Source organism: Procambarus clarkii, chromosome 92, assembly GCF_040958095.1.
Source record: "Procambarus clarkii isolate CNS0578487 chromosome 92, FALCON_Pclarkii_2.0, whole genome shotgun sequence".
NCBI lineage: Eukaryota > Metazoa > Arthropoda > Malacostraca > Decapoda > Cambaridae > Procambarus > Procambarus clarkii.
Window position 1 is genome coordinate 16,615,760 of NC_091241.1, and position 21,135 is coordinate 16,636,894.

Here is a 21,135-nt window from a genome sequence, read left to right on the forward strand (position 1 = left end):
CTGCAAAGCTTTGTTGAAAAAACTCACCCAGATAAAGCTGTAGCAGGCCGTTGCATTGACCTTTTAAATGATAATGTGATGTCTTACTACAGACAAGTGTTAAAATGTAGGGAAAAACAAGTGTCATTAGACAAATTCTTAGTAAAACAAGCAAGTCCTAGTGGTATGCAGGCAAAATGTGCCAGAGTGTGCATACCAGTGAAGTCCTCACTGCCTGATGTGATAATGGAAGGGGACTCCCCTTCCAAACAGTAACTCCTCTCTTCCTCCCACCTCCTCACCATCTTCCATACGCCTACAGCATTCAACAGCAAGGTAAGTAATAACTTGAACATAGTTTTGTAGGTTTATTTAGATGAATTAGGTATAAAAATTTAGTTTGATGTGGGGTTTTTGGGGTAGTCAGGAACGGATTAATTCATTTCCCTTTATTTCTTATGGGGAAATTAGCTTCGGAATGCGAGTTTTCGGAATACGAGGCGTCTCCAGGAACCAATTAAACTCTTAAACTGAGGTATGCCTGTACTAACCCACCCAGCAGCCCTAGGGCATTCTGGGAATTTTTTCCAAGATGGCTGCCTCTCACTGGAGGTAATAAGAGTCCATTTCGTACACAACCAACCTTGCACACATTTAGAATGGGTACGAAAAGATCTAAAAAGAGTTTTCTCAGTTGGTGCAGTTTCCCACTGACCGAGAATACTCGGTTGGCACAGTTAAGTGGTTAAGGTACCGCACAAGATTTAAAAGTCCTGCTGATACACAGGGTTCACATCAGTTTCCTCAGGGCTCTAGTAAACAGATGCCATTTAAAAAAATCGTGGGTAACATTCTTGGTTTGTAAGAGCCTCAGTACTGAGTGAGCAACCAAGGCTGGAGCATGCAGCATAAGCTAACAGCACTTCTGTTCAGTTTGTGACCACAGCATTGCCTAAAAGTATCAAATTATATATGTAACTGTTATTATTTAATGATGATAGTATTGCAGAAGAGCCTGACTGTGATATAGACTGTGTACAATGTTCAGATATCAGTGAACACAATGCTGTTCAAGATATTCACAGCAGTAGCCACAGCACACTGCCATTGTTTGGTCCATCTAAGAACCTTGAAACGACTTCTTATGTTCCTTTACAAAATAAACTTGTGGAAAAATATTCATTTAAAGGATTTAGTGACCAGGATTCTGATAATAGCAGCATTGTGGTGAGAACTAGCGTTGTGCATAGTATAGTGGGAGGAGTAATCTTGGTGAGGGGTGAAGGAGGTGGCATCGTCAGCTGACTCTGCATGGCGACCTTTGTTATTATCTGGACTCACCATGCCTGATTAGTGGTTCGTTGTAGTGAACACAAATGTTCACACACAAACGTTATATACTTATATATAACGTGTGTAAATAGTGTAATAACAGCAAAAACAATATGCTGTGAGGAGGAGGAATGTTGGTAAGTGAGGTGGCATTGTCTGTTAACTCTGTGTGGCGACTTCTGTTATTGTGTGTTTTTCTTCTGTTTTTTTGGTGGGACCAATCCTACCAAAAAGTGTCCACTGCATGGTCCTCATAGTCGGAGAACAGCACCACTTACAATGGAAGACGCCAAGGCCACACTGAAACAAAGAGGTCCACCACTGGGCGTCCGTACACCCATACATCTCACAAAGCCAAAGGAAGGAGGTGGTGTCGACTGTACACTCTGTGGAATGAAGCACGACAAACCGTTTGCCAGAACGTTGGACATACTCTAAATGTGAATACTGCAGAGCTAAACCCTGAGAACTCAACAGAAGAGCTACCCAAAGTGAACAGCAACAAAGAGCCACGGACCAAAGAGAACAGTTGAGACAGAGACAGACAACCAGAGACGTGATTGAGAAAACCATGGACTGGTTGAGATAATGAACCATGGGAGGAGCAGTCCAAATTGAGCCTGAGCACCAAGCCCCGAGGAAGGCTTGCCTCAGTGTCTGCCACACCACCACAAACTCCCGTACTGTGTCTGTGAGCCTGATGTAAGGACAGCTCCCAATGTCCCTGGCCAGACTGGTGAAAACTGGTCACAAAGCCCTAATTGAGAGACGAAGCGTCCGTGAACACATCGAGCGAGGGAAAAGGACGGTGCCATGGCACCGAACCCCAAAAACCCAAAGAGGAAGCTGGAGACACAGCAACCCGACACAAGGACACCGGGGAATGAACCCAGAGATCGTGAAAGTGGTGAAAGAAACTGCCCCAAAGATACCAGAACAGCCTTCAAAGCCAAACCCTGCCCAGTGGATAAACCCACAGGGCAAAGTTCAGGCTCCAGCACATCTGCTCGAACAACTGCTGAGTGACCCGGGTCCCACCTCAAAACAGCCGAAGGCAGGTCCGCAACCGGAGCAAAGCCGCCAGAGGGAGAGAAATGGACACAGTCCAAGAACCCGACAAGGCCCGGCTAAGGCCGAACCCAGGACGGAACCAACTGGGACTTCCGCCAAGTTACCAGGAACTTGAACCTGGCAAAATAGGAAAGTACCAGAACCTCGGCTAGCAAGACAGACTGGCAAGGAGTCCGTACCAACTAGTCATCGAGGCAGGCTGCCAGCCAGAATGACACCGAAATGTAATGAAAGGATGGAATAATAATGGAAGGATGCGGAATGGCGAGTACATAAAACGTGAATGGCTACTCTATTCACCATCCCAAGGTCATTTGTACTGTTTTGTATGTCACCTGTTGTCCAAGAAAAAATCCCCCTTTGCTACATTGGGATTGAGTGACTGGAAGCATAGCAATGATATTGTAGAAGAAAATAGAGAAGAACATCGAAAGTGCATGACAGTGCTTTCTAATTTCAGAATTGCTTTTAAATACATGGATGGCGATATACTAAAGAAATTGTTCACGACTTTTGTTAGGCCAAAGCTAGAATATGCAGCGGTTGTGTGGTGCCCATATCTTAAGAAGCACATCAACAAACTGGAAAAGGTGCAAAGACATGCTACTAAGTGGCTCCCAGAACTGAAGGGCAAGAGCTATGAGGAGAGGTTAGAGGTATTAAATATGCCAAAACTAGAAGACAAGAAAAATAGGTGATATGGTCACTACATACAAAATAGTAACAGGAATTGATAAAATCGATAGGGAAGATTTCCTGAGACCTGGAACTTTAAGAACAAGAGGTCATAGATTTAAACTAGCTAAACACAGATGCCGAAGAAATATAAGAAAATTCACTTTCGCAAACAGAGTGGTAGATGGTTGGAACAAGTTAGGTGAGAAGGTGGTGGAGGCCAAGACCGTCAGTAGTTTCAAAGCGTTATATGACAGAGTGCTGGGAAGACGGGACACCACGAGCGTAGCTCTCATCCTGTAACTACACTTAGGTAATTACAGCATATTTGATAAAGCATAAAGAAACTGGAAGTGTAGATTCTTTATTACTTGAGCAACATCGCTCATAGCAGGAATATAAGCATATAGTGTTGACACGTGGGGTCTTTATAATTTGATTTTTTGCCTCTACAGGTTTGCCATTTTGTGGAGAAAATGAAGATTGTTGGGTCAGCAAAAAATGGCAACTATTTAGGTATACTAGAGCTGCTGAGTGAATTTGACCCTTTCTTGGAAGAACATCTAAAACATGTATGGAAATCCTGGAAAAAGGAATCTGGCAACCCAAATGCCTTCAACCAGTGAGGCTTCAGCAGCTGGCTGTCAAAACTAACTTTGCTTAACCCTCTAACTGCACAACGCGCCTGCAGGCCCAGGCTTCGGGTGCGCAACGCGCCTCCGGGTGGTTTTTTTTTCACGTTCCATTCAAAACTCCCGCGGCTACATGGGGTTCACATCAGCTTCCTTAGGGCTCTTGTAAACAGACGCCATCTTTAACCCTTAAATTGCGCATCGCATCATATGATGCTTTGGACTACCGCGCACGATTTGACAGTCCCGCGGGGTATAGGGGGTCCCCATACGCTACCCAGGGGCTATAGTAAACAGCCGCCATTTTGAAAAAAAATCCAGCTCACGCTACTATCGCGTGGGAGGCCTCAGTTACCCAGCAGCCACCATGTCGAGCGCATGGCCGAACACTTCCCGGGCACGACCCACGCAATCACTCACCCAAGAGCAAATAACCAGTGAATTATTTTCCGATGGTGAGGAAAGTGACTTTGATGACTCTGATATAGATAAAGACTATACACAATTGACCGATGAAGATAGCACGGACAGTGGAAATGAGATACAGCCGCCTCCCATGGCGAGGCCTACACGCTCGCACATGCCACCTCGCCCAGTGTCTACCCCAATTCACCGTCGACCACACAGTTCATGTGCTTATTTAGAGTCTGAGGATATGTTCGGTGACGAGTCAGAGGAAGCCGACTCTTTTTCTGGATTTACTGAAGTGGAATCAGAACATAGTGTTACAGAGCCTGGTGCCAGTACCAGTGGTGTTACTGGGCGAGATTTTGTCGCATCAGCAGCGTCTCGCCCAGCCAAGCGCCACCACATGGAGCAACATGAGGCACCAAGAGCCTCACGTTCACGTGCTTCTACCTCATGTGCACGTAGCGGCCGTACTGTGCGTAGGTGGGCTTCAGCTCCTGGTCCACGGGGTGCATTGCTTCCTCGCCGTAGTGTCCCTGTTGCATCCCCTGCGTCTCGCAGGACACCAGGTGTACTAGTGTGCAGTGATGGTGCTGGTTTTATTCCCCAAATTCCTGCCTTTGACAATAAAGACGTTGGGATTACGGAGCTTTTCCCTGATAATGGAGAGGATATGAGTGAATGTGATTATTTTACAGCATTCTATGATGAGCCGCTCATGGAATATATTGTACACCAAACGAACCTTCATGCGGCTCATCTCATTAGAAGAGAGATAACAGAATTTTCACGATTGCAACGTTGGAAAAACACCAATGTAGGTGAAATGTGTGTTTTTAGCGATATGTATGTTGATGAAACACTGTGTCAAACACACTCTCACAGAGTACTGGAGCAAAGATCTGACTATTCCAACACCTTTCTTCGGGAAATATATGTCTTGAGACAGATTTCAGATACTGTACTCCTCAGATGTGTGCATTTTGCAAGTAATGAGGACCGGACAGAGGATGATAGACTTTGGCGAATAAGGCACTATATGAATGAAGTGATTGGAAAATTCAGAGATTTTTATGTACCAGCACAGAAGCTGGTGACTGATGAATCTCTTGTACTTTTCAAAGGACGTGTTTCATTCAAACAATATATTCCCTCCAAACGAAACAGATTTGGCTTGAAATTCTTTTTACTGTGTGACTGTGAAACAGGATACGTGTTACACATGATTCTGTATTCAGCTAGCGATGTAGACATTCCCGGTAACGACGAACATGGTTTCTCGGGTAGTGTGGTGAAGTCACTGATGGCACCATGGATGAACAAGGGCCACATCTATACACAAATAATTACTATACAAGTCCATTGCTAGCTATCTTGAGATTCTTGAGGTTATCTTGAGATGATTTCGGGGCTTTTTAGTTTCCCCCGCGGCCCGGTCCTCGACCAGGCCTCCACCCCCAGGAAGCAGCCCGTAACAGCTGACTAACACCCAGGTACCTATTTTACTGCTAGGTAACAGGGGCATAGGGTGAAAGAAACTGCCCAATGTTTCTCGCCGGCGCCTGGGATCGAACCCAGGATCACAATTCCAGCGCGCTATCCGCTCGGTCGACCGGCTCCCAAAGTGTTCTCGACTACAATCTCAACATGCGTTTGATTGATAAGGCCGATTTGATGATTGGCACTATCGAGTGTGTGTGGAAAACATTGAAGTGGACGAAAAAAGTGTTTTTCTATCTTGTTGACATGAGCATGTTGAACTGCTATAATTTGTACCTGGTGAAAACTGGACGTAAACCTATTTTTCGTTCATTTGCTTTTACACTTGCAACACAGTTATTAGCAAAGTTTGGTCAAGAAGTCCCTGGCATACGAAGACCAATCATGAACCCAGTGTTGCAGCATGCTGCAACACCCAGGCTCGCTCACATAGATGCCTTTCAGCAACACAGACTAAAGAATTTGCCACCAGGTGGAAAGCGTGCAATAGGTCAACGTGCTTGCATAGTTTGTAAAACATCAAAACGAAGAGAACTGAAACGTAAAATGGTGCAAACATGGTGTGAAGGGTGTGGAGTTGCATTGTGTGCTGTCGACTGCTTCAATGACTACCACTCACTCCAAGATTTCTAAATGTGCAATAATAGTGCAAAACCCTGGACATAGTGTGTGCTAGTGTGTACATATAAAATAATGAACATTGTGAGTACTCTACATAATATACTGTAACCCCACGATTATCCGGGATTCGAACATCCGGAAAACGCCCTTATACGGCCAAAATCGTGAACGGATAAAGTTATCTCAATATCCGGCCAAAATGGCCATGGGAGCCAGATAAAAGCCGGTTTGGCCGGTTAAAAATCTGAGTCGGTGGGCTGTACCGTATTAATCCCATACAGCTGTGGCTCAAGGCCATGGTGTTGGAGGGGGTAGGGTAGGTGGGTGGTGTACAGCTGTGGCTCAAGGCCATGGTGTTGGAGGGGGTAGGGTAGGTGGGTGGTGTACAGCTGTGGCTCAAGGCCATGGTGTTGGAGGGGGTAGGGTAGGTGGGTGGTGTACAGCTGTGGCTCAAGGCCATGGTGTTGGAGGGGGTAGGGTAGGTGGGTGGTGTACAGCTGTGGCTCAAGGCCATGGTGTTGGAGGGGGTGGGGTTGGTGGGTGGTGTCGGGAGAGAGGGGAGTGTTGGGAGGGACCACCTGGGGGATTACGGTCAGGGAGGGAGGTTGGTCAGGAAGGGAGATGGTCAGGAAGGGAGTTGGTCAGGAAGGGAGATGGTCAGGGAGGGAGTTGGTCAGGGAGGGAGTTGGTCAGGGAGGGAGTTGGTCAGGAAGGGAGGGAGGGAGTTGGTCAGGAAGGGAGGGAGGGAGTTGGTCAGGAAGGGAGGGAGGGAGTTGGTCAGGAAGGGAGGGAGGGAGTTGGTCAGGAAGGGAGGAAGGGAGTTGGTCAGGAAGGGAGGGAGGGAGTTGGTCAGGAAGGGAGGAAGGGAGTTGGTCAGGAAGGGAGGGAGGGAGTTGGTCAGGAAGGGAGGGAGGGAGTTGGTCAGGAAGGGAGGGAGGGAGTTGGTCAGGAAGGGAGGAAGGGAGTTGGTCAGGAAGGGAGGAAGGGAGATGGTCAGGGAGGGAGTTGGTCAGGAAGGGAGGGAGGGAGTTGGTCAGGAAGGGAGGGAGGGAGTTGGTCAGGAAGGGAGGAAGGGAGTTGGTCAGGAAGGGAGGGAGGGAGTTGGTCAGGAAGGGAGGGAGGGAGTTGGTCAGGAAGGGAGGGAGGGAGTTGGTCAGGAAGGGAGGGAGGGAGTTGGTCAGGAAGGGAGGAAGGGAGTTGGTCAGGAAGGGAGGAAGGGAGATGGTCAGGGAGGGAGTTGGTCAGGAAGGGAGGGAGGGAGTTGGTCAGGAAGGGAGTTGGTCAGAAAGGGAGGGAGGGAGTTGGTCAGGAAGGGAGGGAGGGAGTTGGTCAGGAAGGGAGGGAGGGAGTTGGTCAGGAAGGGAGGAAGGGAGTTGGTCAGGAAGGGAGTTGGTCAGAGAGGGAGGGAGGGAGTTGGCGAGGGAGGGAGTTGGTCAGGGAGGGAGGGAGGAAGTTGGTCAGGAAGGGAGGAAGGGAGTTGGTCAGGGAGGGAGGGAGTTGGTCAGGAAGGGAGGGAGGGAGTTGGTCAGGAAGGGAGGGAGGGAGTTGGTCAGGAAGGGAGGAAGGGAGTTGGTCAGAGAGGGAGGGAGGGAGTTGGCGAGGGAGGGAGGGAGTTGGCGAGGGAGGGAGGGAGTTGGTCAGGGAGGGAGGGAGGGAGTTGGTCAGGAAGGGAGGAAGGGAGTTGGTCAGGGAGGGAGGAAGGGAGTTGGTCAGGGAGGGAGGAAGGGAGTTGGTCAGGGAGGGAGGGAGTTGGTCAGGAAGGGAGGGAGGGAGTTGGTCAGGAAGGGAGGGAGGGAGTTGGTCAGGAAGGGAGGGAGGGAGTTGGTCAGGAAGGGAGGGAGGGAGTTGGTCAGGAAGGGAGGGAGGGAGTTGGTCAGGAAGGGAGGGAGGGAGTTGGTCAGGAAGGGAGGGAGGGAGTTGGTCAGGAAGGGAGGGAGTTGGTCAGGAAGGGAGGAAGGGAGTTGGTCAGGAAGGGAGGGAGTTGGTCAGGAAGGGAGGGAGGGAGTTGGTCAGGAAGGGAGGGAGTTGGTCAGGAAGGGAGGGAGGGAGTTGGTCAGGAAGGGAGGGAGGGAGTTGGTCAGGAAGGGAGGGAGGGAGTTGGTCAGGAAGGGAGGGAGGGAGTTGGTCAGGAAGGGAGGGAGGGAGTTGGTCAGGAAGGGAGGGAGGGAGTTGGTCAGGAAGGGAGGAAGGGAGTTGGTCACGGAAGGAAGAAAAACTATTGTGGTGTGTATGGGACTCGCTTAAGCCTAACGAAGGAAGGTGGCGTTGGCGGTGTTGCAAGAATTATATTGTTTTCTTATTGCTGTGGAGAGCTAGTTACGAATATTAATTAAATAACACTATAATAGATGAACAGTACAGTACAGTATTTGGTATGCTATTTATTCATTTAAATATTTATAATAAAATAAAATTGGATTTAACAGAACTTAAGGCGCATCGTACAGCGTGTCAACACCCACGTGTCTGTCGACACATATGGAGGGGAGATGGGAAGGCTGGCGTGAGGTGGGGGAGGGGTTGACCAGGCAGATCACACGTGTCGTCTGTCTCTGTTCCAGTCTCGCCACTTACCTACCTGTTCAACCACTTCCCTGCCCACCCACCTGTTTACCCACCTGCCTGCATGCCCACTTACCCACCTTGTTCACCCACTTCCCTGCCCACCCACCTGCCTGCACACCCACTTACCCACCTGTTCACCTACTTCCCTGGCCACCCACCTGTTCACCCACTTCCCTGCCCACCCACCTGTTTACCCACTTCCCTGCCCACCCACCTGTTTACCCACCTGCCTGCATGCCCACTTACCTACCTGTCAATCCATCCACCCACCTACCTGCACACCCACCTGTTCACCCACTTCCCTGCCCACCCACCTGTTTACCCACATGCCTGCACGCCCACTTACCCACCTGTCAATGCACCCACCCACCTGCCTGCTTACCCACTCACCCACCTGCCTGCTTGAACCTGTTCACCCACCAAGCCCATCTACCTGCCATCCACTCATCCAAAACCCACCTGCCTGAACCCACCTATCCCTGCCTGCCCACCCACCCACTTGCCTACCCACCCACCCACCTGCCTGCCCACCCACTTTCCCTGCCCACCTACCAGCTAGGCAGCTAACCACCCATGCACCAGCCCCACACACTAATTAGTGTGTCAATTCAAATCATGCGTGTGGTATAAAAATTGTCGGAAATGGTCCCTTTTGGACTCAGAGGTGAAAAAGTACTATTATCCAGAACATGTGATAATCCGGCTGGGGGTCCTTCCCATATAGTCCGGATAGTCGAGTGGAGACAGTAATGCTGTAATGGAAAACGTTTGTGTGCGCATGTGTATACTTGATGTATGCAACATATATTGACAATAACTGTGTAGTAACATTATGTGCAACACAATTAGTGACTAATATTGAAAAGAATACACGCGTAGACACTGTAAATAATGACGCGAAAATAAATTCGTGGCAACTTTGGCTGCTTGAAGATCGCGCGCGACGCCTCCGGACGCACCGTGCATGAGCAAACATGCAAACTGTGACGTCATCATCCATCTATCAATCTTGTCAGCTCAATTACATCGGCGGTAAGTACAATTTATTTATCCCCCCCCCCCCGATCAGGGAACACAACTTAACAAGTTAGGAAGAAAAAATATTTTTTTTTTTTTTTGTAAGCACCTGTGGGTGTCAAATGGTATATAGCTATGCGCCATTTAAGGGTTAAAAAAATCATGGTCCACATTGCTGGGTGTCAAAGCCTCAGTAGTGAGTGAGCAACCAAGACTGGCGCTCGCAGCATGAGTGCACAGCACTGCTGTTCAGCGTGTGACCACAGCATCGCCTAATATTGTCAAAATATATATACTGTAACCCCGCGATTATCCGGGATTCGAACATCCGAAAAACGCCCTTATACGGCCAAAATCGTGAACGGATAAAGTTATCACAATATCCGGCCAAAATAGCCACAGGGACCGGATTAAAGCAGGTTTTCTGCAGAAATTACACTATCCGGTCAGTCCCCCAGATAATCGTGCCTTTGTCCGTATATGAAAACATGAGGCAGGCCATACGGTATTAATCCCGTCTGCCCGAGACTCGAGGCGCATGGTGTAGGTGGGGTGGGGTGGGTGGGTGGGTGGTGTTGGGAGGGTGGGAGGGGTGCGTCAGGAGGGACTACCTGGGTACAGGAATTACCATTAATTTTAGAACAATTAATCATAGCCAAAAACAAATAAAATAACTACTAGTAATTATGTAATAACAAATAAATAAGTTTCCTAAAAGCATTGTGCACAGGCTGAAGTTTCCTTAAAAAATATTGTGAATTTTTTTCCTCCTGGCGGCCTACGTAACGCTATGGCTGCCCCAAGTGGACCTGTCCAACACTGGTCAACCCATGTGCGTCCGTCCCTCGTGTTATACACAGTGCTGCGCCATTAGTGAAATATTTTTTTAAATAACTTTTTTATTTTCATAGTAACTTTGAACATTTTTGGCCAAGACTATGTCTGGTAGCAGCATCAATCGTTCTGGAGGTGTTAAGAGGAAGAAAGTTGTCCTAACAATTAAAGACAAGTCACAGTTATACGCCTCAACCAGTGCGGCCTCACAGTGTTGCGCCATTAGTGAAATATTTTTTTAAATAACTTTCTTAATTTTCATAGTAATTTTGAACATTTTTGACCAAGAATATGTCTGGTAGCAGCATCAATCATTCTGGAAGTGTTAAGAGGAAGAAGATTGTCCTAGCAATTAAAGACAAGTTACGTGTTGTTCAAACAGTGAGGCGTCACAGGCAGCCAAGCGCCTTCAACAAGTGAGGCGCCACAGGCAAGCCAAGCTCCTTCAACAAGTGAGGCATTATAGGCAAGCCAAGCGCTTTCAACAAGTGAGGCGCCACAGGCAAGCCAAGCGCTTTCAACAAGTGAGGCGCCACAGGCAAGCCAAGCGCTTTCAACAAGTGAGGCGCCACAGGCAAGCCAAGCGCTTTCAACAAGTGAGGCGCAAGCAAGCGCCTTTAACAAGTGAGGCGTCACAGGCAAGCCAAGCGCCTTCAACAAGTGAGGGCATGCAAGCGCTTCAACAAGTGAGGTGCAAGCAAGCACCTTCAACAAGTGAGGCCTCACAGGCAACCCAAATGCCCTCAGCCAGTGAGGCTTCAGCAGCTGGCAGTCAAAACTAACTTAGCTTAATGAACTGTACAGTAATTTTAAGTGTTAATTTTAGTGTTGTGTTAGTATAGGTTACGTAAATTGTTAAGAATTTTTAACTTCAAGATGTGTGGCATCAATCAAGAAGACGAACACCAACAAGGTAAGTTGAGGTTTCTAGTTGAATATTTAATAATTGTATGTGGCAAGGCAATTCAAATTATGTTGTTTGTAGTATAAAAATAGTTGGAAATGGTCACTTTTGGACTCGTAGGTGAAAAAGTACCATTATCCGAAAAATGTGATAATCCGGCTGGGGGTCCTTCCCATATAGTCCGGATGATCGAGTGGAGACAGTATACAGAGCACCGCTTGGTTTCCGAACCCCCTTGGGGACGAGAGCCGTCGGTTATCGTGTAAGTTCGTAAACGAGAAATGGAGGAAAATGGACAGAGAATTTTTTTAAATTTAACAAAAAATTCTAAGGGAAAAAATCGACAGATTCATAGCATAAATGCAACAAATGAAATAAAGTTCATTGTGTAATTGCGTTCACTCTCCCCCTACCTTCCCTCCCTCACTGCTATCTCTCACTGCATCTCCCCCTCACTGCCTCTCCCCCTCATTGCCTCTTCCCCTCATTGCCTCTTCCCCTCACTGCCTTTCCCCTCCTCACTGCCTCTCCCCCCTCACTGCCTTTCCCCCCCCTCACTGCCTCTCCCCCTCAATGCCTCACTGCCTCAATGCCTGCCATCCCTCCCTCACTGCCTTCCTCATAACATGAGAACAGCAGGCTATGGAGGAGGGGGGAGCTACTAACGGGGTCAGGAATTACTAACGGGGTGGAGGCTGTGTAGAGGCGGACATGTCTGTCAGCGCCTGCTCACTGATGCCAACTGTGCATAATTCATAAATAAAACTATATGTGTTTAATTAATAAATAGGAAATCATATAACATGTTAATGATTAATAATGTATATTAATATATGAAAATTAACATTTTGGCATAAATATTTTACAACCAAGATTAAAATTTGTAATTCAATATGGGCGGTAAGTTTGGCAACCATCGCCTGGTCAGCAAATCCTTCCTTACTGCCTCCTTCACCACTCCACCAACAGAGATGGGGGGAGAATTAGTGAGAGAGGAGAAATAGTGGGAGAGGGGGAGAATTAGTGAGAAAGGGAGGGAGGGGTAGGTAGGGAGAGATGCTAGGAGGGAGTATGGGAGAAATAGGGATAAAGGCAGTCAGGCAGTCAGGCAGCCAGCCAGCCAGCCAGTCTGCCTGCCAGCCAGTCTGCCTGCTAGCCTGCCTGCCTGCAGCCAGTCTGCCTGCTAGCCTGCCTGCCTGCAGTCAGCCTGCCTGCTAGCCTGCCTGCCTGCCTGCCTGCCAGCCTGCCTGCCTACCAGCCAGTCTGCTTGCCTGCCTGCCTGCCTGCCAGCCAGCCAGCCAGCCAGCCAGCCAGCCAGCCAGCCAGCCTGCCTGCCTGCCAGCCAGCCAGCCAGCCAGCCAGCCAGCCAGCCAGCCAGCCAGCCAGCCAGCCAGCCAGCCAGCCAACCAGCCAGCCAGCCTCTCTGCCTGCCTGCCTGTGCCAATCCCTGTCAGCCTGCCTTTCCCTCCCTCCCTAATTCTCCCCCCCCCCCCTCACTACTTCCTTCCTGCCTACCTCTCCCTCCCTTTCTCACTAATTCTCCCTCTCTCTCTAATTCTCCCCCTCTCTCTCATACTGCCTTCCATCTAAGCTCCCCCATCCACCCACCAGTCAGCAATCACTGACGCAATGCGTGCATTTGGAGCTGACATGGTGCACAGATGTTTCTTGATTGTGCAGATATGTAAAACAAAATTACAGAATGAACTCTCCAGCCTCGTGACAAATCAAAATAATAGGAATAATAGGCCGTGAATCTGTGAAATCACAGGGGTAGAAGGCGGCAAACTGGACCATCTCCCACCCATCACCATGGACCGGCACGAAGCTTGGCGGACCGCTTCCTATCCGAACTTTGTTCGTGCAACATGACTCCTCAACCCCAATCGGGAAACTGGAAGTTTCGGATAACTAAAGTTCAGAAACCAAGTGGTGCTCTTGTAATCTGTTTTATTTAGCCATGATAGTATTATAGAAGAGCCTGAGTGTGATAATGACTGGGTACAATGTTCAAATATCAGTGATTCAATGCTGTTCACGATGTTCATAGAGCTAGCCACAGCACCACAGCATTATTTCGTCCATCTAGGAATCTTCAAACAACTTTTCAGGTTCCTTTTCAAAATAAACTTGTGGTCAATTATTCATTTACAGGTATTAGTGATCAGGATTGTGGTTATAATTAGCGTTGTGCGTAGCAAGGAGGAATTTTGGTGAGGGAGGGAGGAAGGGGAGAGAATTGAGGTAGCCTCACTGTGTGACAGCCACTCATGTTTTGCTCACCATACTAGCTTCGTGGTTCGCTATGGGGAACACACATGTACATGGGTATATACAGTGTGTGTGAATAATATAATAACAGCACCAGGAGTATGTTGAGAGGAGCTATTTTGGTGAGGGAGGTGACGTCGTAATCGTAGCGTAGTGTGCTGTCTGCTGTGTGATTTGTCATGCAGTGCATGGTGGCCACTGTACTGTTTGGACACAATACCGGCTTACTTGCATAGTTCTGGTAAATAAAACATGTAGATAGGTATATATAACATGTGTAAACAGTGTAATAAAAACAATAACAGTATGATGGGAGGAGCAATGATGGCGAGTAAGATGTTGGAGTGAGGGAGACTGGCTGGGTGTGGCTGCTCACACTTGCGGTGTTCCGAGTGTGTTGATGGGGAGCCGGTTGGCCGAGCGGACAGCACGCTGGACTTGTGATCCTGTGGTCCCGGATTCGATCCCGGGCACCGGCGAAAAATAATGGGCAGTTTCTTTCACCCTATGCCCCTGTTACCTAGCAATAAAATAGGTACCTGGGTGTTAGTCAGCTGTCATGGGCTGCTTCCTGGGGGTTGAGGCCTGGTCGAGGACCGGGCCGCGGGGACACTAAAGCCCCAAAATCATCTCAAGATAACCTCAAGAAGATGGTGAATGTATATAGTGTGTGACAGTGTATAGTGTGTACATATGCTGTATATATACATAAATGAACATGAAACATTGGTGTGAATATCTGCATGATTTGGAGGAGCAATGTTGGTGAATACAATGTTGGAGGAGTGAGGGAGGGCTGGCTGAGTGTGACAGCTCACACTCGCGGTGTTCTGAATGTGTTTATGGTGAATGTATATAGTGTGTGACAGTATATAGTCTGTAAATATATTGTATATATACATAAATTATCATGATAGATGGTAAATATGTGCAACATATGTGTACACAAGTGTCATGCACGTAACACAGTGTCCTCAGACAGTACGGATGTTTTACTGCCATAATATAGTGTACATGTTCATTATACATAGGATTAGCACGTAAAAACAAATAAAATGTATTTGCAACTGTGCGCAAAAATGAACAAAAATATATTCCCGGCAATTTGCGAGCCCCGCCCCGGGCGCCCCACCGGCCCTGGGAGCTTACGGCATGGGCGAACGGGGAATGATGACGTCACTTACCAACTTACGGACCCCATAGCAGCCAAAATATGTACAAGTTCAAAATTTTTGGGACATACCCATACTGAGGGAAGGGTTTTTGACACAAAAAAAAAAAAAAAAAAAAAAATTTCAAGAAAATTTATTTCCTGCGCATTAGGGGGGGGGGTGTCATCTATAGGCCGCGCAGTTAAAGGGTTAATGAACTGTACAGTAATTTTAAGTGTTAATTTTAGTGTTGTGTTAGTATAAGTTACGTAAATTGTTAAGAATTCTTAACTTCAAGATGTGTGGCATCAACCAAGAAGACAAACACCAGCAAGGTAAGTTGAGGTTTCTAGTTGAATATTTAATAATTATATGTGGCAAGGCAATTCAAATTATGTTGTTTGTAGTATAAAAATAGTTGGAAATGGTCACTTTTGGACTTGGAGGTGAAAAAGTACCATTATCCGGAACACGTGAATATCCGGCTGTGGGCCCTTCCCATATAGTCAGGATAATCGAGTGGAGACAATACAGGTATAGCACATATCAGTTCGGATAGCTTTGGGGAGTAGATGGGGCTCCACATGAAAAGGCAAACATAGTAACATAGTACATAGCATCTCTAAAAATGGTAGCCGATAAGATCACTCTAAATTATAGATCTGTATCATTAACAAGCATGGTAGTCAAAACACTAAATGACAAATACAAATCACATCACATATTATATATGAGGTCATATTCCCAAGGGGCTACTCAGTTTGGAGATGGGACAGAAAAATTAGGGAAGGCAGTGGTGATGCTGTGCTGGTAAAAGAACACCTAAAGCTAAATGAAATAATGATTGCCAATCCACGAGAAGTTGACATAATAGCACTAGAGATCTGCAATCAGGATGATAAACCAATGATCATAAATGCATATAGTCCACTGCCATGCAACACATGGACAAAGGAGCTGGATAATAAATGAGAGGGTCTTATAACAATAATGAGAGAGATTATAGCGAGAGCAGATAAAGATAGATAATGACTGTTGGTAGTAAGTGACTTCAACTTGAAATCCATAGACTGGGAGGCATATGAAGCTAGAACAGAGGACTTTTGGGCCTGTAGATTCATATACCGCATTCTGCAAACATTCATGTATCAACATGTTAAACAAGCTACGAGGATGAGGGAAGGGGAGGTTATCTTGAAGTTATCTTGAGATTATTTCAGGGCTTAGTGTCCCTGTGGCCCGGTCCTCGACCAGGCCTCCACCCCCCAGGAAGCAGCCTGTGACAGCTGACTAACTCCCAGGTACGTATTTACTGCTAGGTAACAAAATCATCAGGGGTGAAACTCTGCCCATTGTTTCATCATCTGATGAAATCCAATCTCTCCCCCCCCCCCCCCACCAGGTGGGAGCCGGTGACTGAGCGGCTCTCACCGGCATCCCATGGGGGATGTTCCCTCCATGCTGGATTTTATTTTACCAAGAAAGAAGAGATATTTGACATTCAGTACCTTTCTCCCTTGGGTAAAAGTGACCATGTCTTTTTGGGAGTAATGTATGCAATGCGTTATAATCTGGAAGAAAATGTAGCGAGTAGATTATCCCAATAATATACTCGCTCCAAATGCATTGTTAATATTCCTGTCAACCTTTGGAGATGAATGAGGTGAGGCGTTGCCCGGGCAACACGGTGAGGTGTTGCCCAAGCATATAAGCAGCAGAATAGCAAACATTAACTAGTCTACTTTCAAGTGTGGTCTAGAGCAGACACTTGCGAGATACTGTACCGACGCTCAGTGCGCTCAACTCACACCAAAGTATCACCTGTGTACTTCTGTATATTCGACCAAATATATATATAGTATCTTAGTGTCTGTGTTTATTTGTCACTATACTTTACGTAACAATAGAACCGTTACATTGGTGACCCAGTGAGTGAAAAAGAACACCTAGTCACAAACTAGATCTTCGTCATGGATTTATCTACCAGGTTTCCAGCATACAACGCAGATGAGCCAGAATTTTGGTTCATGCAGATGGAGGCTATTTTTGACCTTCACGAAATTTCGACTGAGAAAGCCCGATATGCCTGTACCCTGCCAACACTTACCTCGGAGGCTATGCACACTGCCTCCGCTGTCATCACCGCACCATCACCGGACACCAGGACGTACACTGCATTGAAGGCCGCTCTTCTACAGGCAGCAATGAAACGCCACATTCAACAAAGGGACCAACTCCTCACTGACAAAAGATTAGCAGACAAAACACCAGCTCAGCTTCTGCGGCATATTCAGTATGTGATGCATACTGCAACTGGCCCAGCCCCCAGCGAGATTGTGAGATCACTGTGGATACAACTCTGTCCAAAACACATTCAACCGGCCCTATTCAGTATGGCTGACGACACCCCATTAGCCCAGCTGGCTACACTGGCAGACCGGCTTCATACGATGTCTGATAACGCTACGCTGTCCCATCCCAGTGTAACACAGCAGACTACAGACACCCAACAACTCGACGTCCTCCAGAACCGGCGTTTCTTCCACCCAGGGAGGACGTACCATGCGAATCCAGTATCAGTCTCTAGGCGACAGCGAGAACATCGGGGAGAGCTTTGTTCTTACCATCAGAAGTTCAGACACCAAGCCCGCAACTGTAGGGCTCCTTGTTCCTGGTCGGGAAACTACTTCGGCGGGGACTGTTAACGGCCAGTGACCCCGCCATTTCAAACACTACACTGCTCTACATATCTGACATCATAACCAAACGCCGTTTCTTCGTTGACACAGGTGCAGCAGCTAGTGTGTTGCTTCCCCCACTGGTCAAACCAACCCGTACTCCTGGTTTGGACTTACGAGCCGCCAATGGTACGTCCGTCCGTACATATGGGACCCGCGCCCTGGTTCTCGAGTTCGCCTCTCTGGGTCGCTTTACGTGGACTTTCCTCATAGCGGATGTGGAACAACCCATTCTTGGATGGGATTTCCTGCAACACCATCGACTTATTGTGGATCCCGCAGGTGCAGTACTTCGAGCCTCTCCTAGTACCTCTACACAAGTTAACATCGTCACCCCAGTCGCATCTACGGAACTTCAAGCACTCCTGGATGAATTCAAAGATGTGACCCAACCCGCCAGCCCTCGACCAGAGATGCAACATACGATTACGCATCACATTACTACAACGGGAGCACCTGCCTTCGCCAGACCACGCCGCCTGGCACCGGAACGACTGGCGGTAGCACGTGCTGAATTCAATAAGCTACAGGAGGCGGGAATAATCCGCCCTTCGAACAGTCCATGGGCTTCACCTCTCCATATGGTCCCGAAAACAGCCCCAGGGGAATGGCGCCCTTGCGGAGACTACAGGGCTCTCAACGTTCGTACTCTGCCGGATCGCTACCCAATACCACACATCCAGGATTTCTCACAGGGATTGAGCAACGCAACCGTTTTTTCGAAAAATGACCTTGTGCGGGCATTTCACCAGATCCCTGTGGAACCGGCAGACATTCCGAAAACAGCGATCACAACACCTTTTGGACTGTTTGAATTCGTCCGGATGCCTTTTGGTCTACGGAATGCAGCCCAGACATTCCAATGCTTCATCGACCAAGTAGTTAAAGACCTTCCTTTTTGCTACACCTACATTGACGATCTGCTGGTGGCCAGTACATCACCAACAGAACATCTGCTACACCTCCGACTCCTTCTCACCCGTCTGCGCAACTTCGGCTTGCAGCTCAACTTCGAGAAGTGTATTTTCCATGTTCCAGAGCTGGATTTCTTGGGACACCGTGTGTCAGCAGCAGGGGTCCAACCACTAGAGAAGAAAATCGAGGCAATCAAGGAATTCCCGCGCCCATCTACTCCAAAGAAGTTGCAAGAATTTCTTGGTGTAGTGAATTTTTATCATCGATTCATCCCACATTGTTCGGATATCTTGCGACACTTATACGACCTCTTACGTGGTCGGAAACTCACGTCCCATCTTCCGTTGGAGTGGACTCCCCAGGCAGAGACAGCATTCACCGACATAAAACACAAGCTGGCGGAATTCACCTTGCTCGCACACCCAGTGTCCGACGCTCCCACCAATCTATCTACCGATGCTTCAAACACAGCAATTGGTGCTGTACTACAACAGCTCGTTGAAGGAGAATGGCGCCCAATTGCATTCTTTTCAGCGCGCCTGTCACCCACTGAAGAGAAGTACAGCACTTTTGATAGGGAACTGCTCGCCATCTACTCAGCCATACAACATTTCCGGCACTATCTCGAGGGGCGGAACTTCCACATCCTCACAGACCACAAACCTCTCACTTATGCACTGGTGGCCAAGGGTGATGCTCACTCTCCTCGAGTAGCCAACCACCTGGGATTTATTTCCCAATTTACCTCGGATATCCGTCATGTCAAAGGAACTAATAATGTCATAGCCGATGCACTGTCTCGACCCACCATAAACCACGTTGTGACAAACCCAGCTCAGGTGGACTATTGTGTAATCAGTAAGGCCCAACGGGAAGACCCTGATCTGCAGCGATTACGAACATCTGACACAGCTCTCCGGTTCATCGAGATTCCCATGGAAGGTGGCGGAAGTATAATCTGTGACACCTCACGGACGGGAGCACTTAGGCCCTACATTCCTGCCCAGTTTCGCTGGAAAACGTTCTCAGTATTTCACTCCCTAGCACACCCAGGAGTACGTGCTTCCCAGAAACTACTAACGGAGCGTGTTGTATGGCCAGGAATCAATGCCGATGTTCGACGATGGACTTGCTCATGTCTCCAGTGCCAGCGAGCGAAAACACATCATCACACAAAGAGCCCTCTTCAACAGTTTCCGTTACCTTCTGACCGTTTCGAGGTGGTGCATGTAGACATCGTTGGACCCTTACCGTCGGCAAGAGGATATTCTTATCTACTCACCTGCATCGATCGATTCTCCAGATGGCCGGAAGCAATCCCATTAATCAACATCTCAGCTGAGTCAGTGGTCCAGGCTTTCCTCTCTGGATGGGTCGCCCATTTTGGCAGCCCCTCTGTCATCATCACCGACCAAGGACGACAGTTCGAATCATATCTATGGAAGGAACTTATGGAATTCCTCGGCACCACACATAACAGAACCACAGCATACCACCCTGAGTCAAACGGAATGGTAGAACGCTTTCATAGACAACTAAAAGCTGCCCTAAGAGCTCAAACACGCCCTGATGATTGGATCGACAACCTTCCATTAGTCTTGCTTGGCATCCGTTCGGCCACGAAGGAGGGCAGTGGATTCTCGGCAGCAGACTTAGTATACGGATCTAGCCTGCGGCTTCCGGGCGAATTCTTAACCCCAACACCACTTATCACACCCCCAGACCCCACTTTTGTCCAGAAATTACGGGCGGCCATGACAAATATTCGGCCTACACCACCACGCCAACCGACAACTCGTGCTACATATGTGCCTCATGAGCTCCACACAACTGAACACGTGTTTGTAAGAGTCGACGCTGTTCGACGCCCTCTACAGTCACCTTACGAAGGACCATTTAAAGTGGTTTCTCGAACACCGAAGTTCTTCACCATTGAATGCCGAGGACAGCGGGTAAACATCTCCATCGATCGCCTTAAACCAGCACACTGTGACGCTGCCCCAGACATCCCTCCAGAGACACATCCGCTGACTACGCAGTTCACTTTTCGACCACAGTTACCAGCAGCACCGCCACCTACGACAACGGACGATCCTGTACGACCTCCCACCCTACAACCCCAGTTACCAGCCGCACCACAACCTGATCCTACGACGACGGACGATCCTGTGCGACCTCCCACCCTACGACCCCAGTTAGATGACATCAGCGAAGAGGAGGAAGTTAACTTTGATGGTTATGTAACGCGAGCAGGGCATACAATTCACCGACCAGCTAAGTTCCTTGATCAAGTATTTTTCCTTTCATCCCCTGGGAGGGGGAGTTCTGTAGCAAGTAGATTATCCCAATAATATACTCGCTCCAAATGCATTGTTAATATTCCTGTCAACCTTTGGAGATGAATGAGGTGAGGCGTTGCCCGGGCAACACGGTGAGGTGTTGCCCGAGCATATAAGCAGCAGAATAGCAAACATTAACTAGTATACTTTCAAGTGTGGTCTAGAGCAGACACTTGCGAGATA

The 21,135-nt window shown here is 48.1% G+C and overlaps 1 protein-coding gene across 1 annotated transcript in view; it reads right to left on the reverse strand.

The window, feature by feature from the left end:
* The window catches only part of LOC123774995 (glutathione S-transferase theta-1), a 142,412-nt gene that overhangs the window by 113,402 nt on the left and 7,875 nt on the right, over positions 1-21,135 (reverse strand). The gene's annotated exons all lie outside the window — the stretch shown is intronic.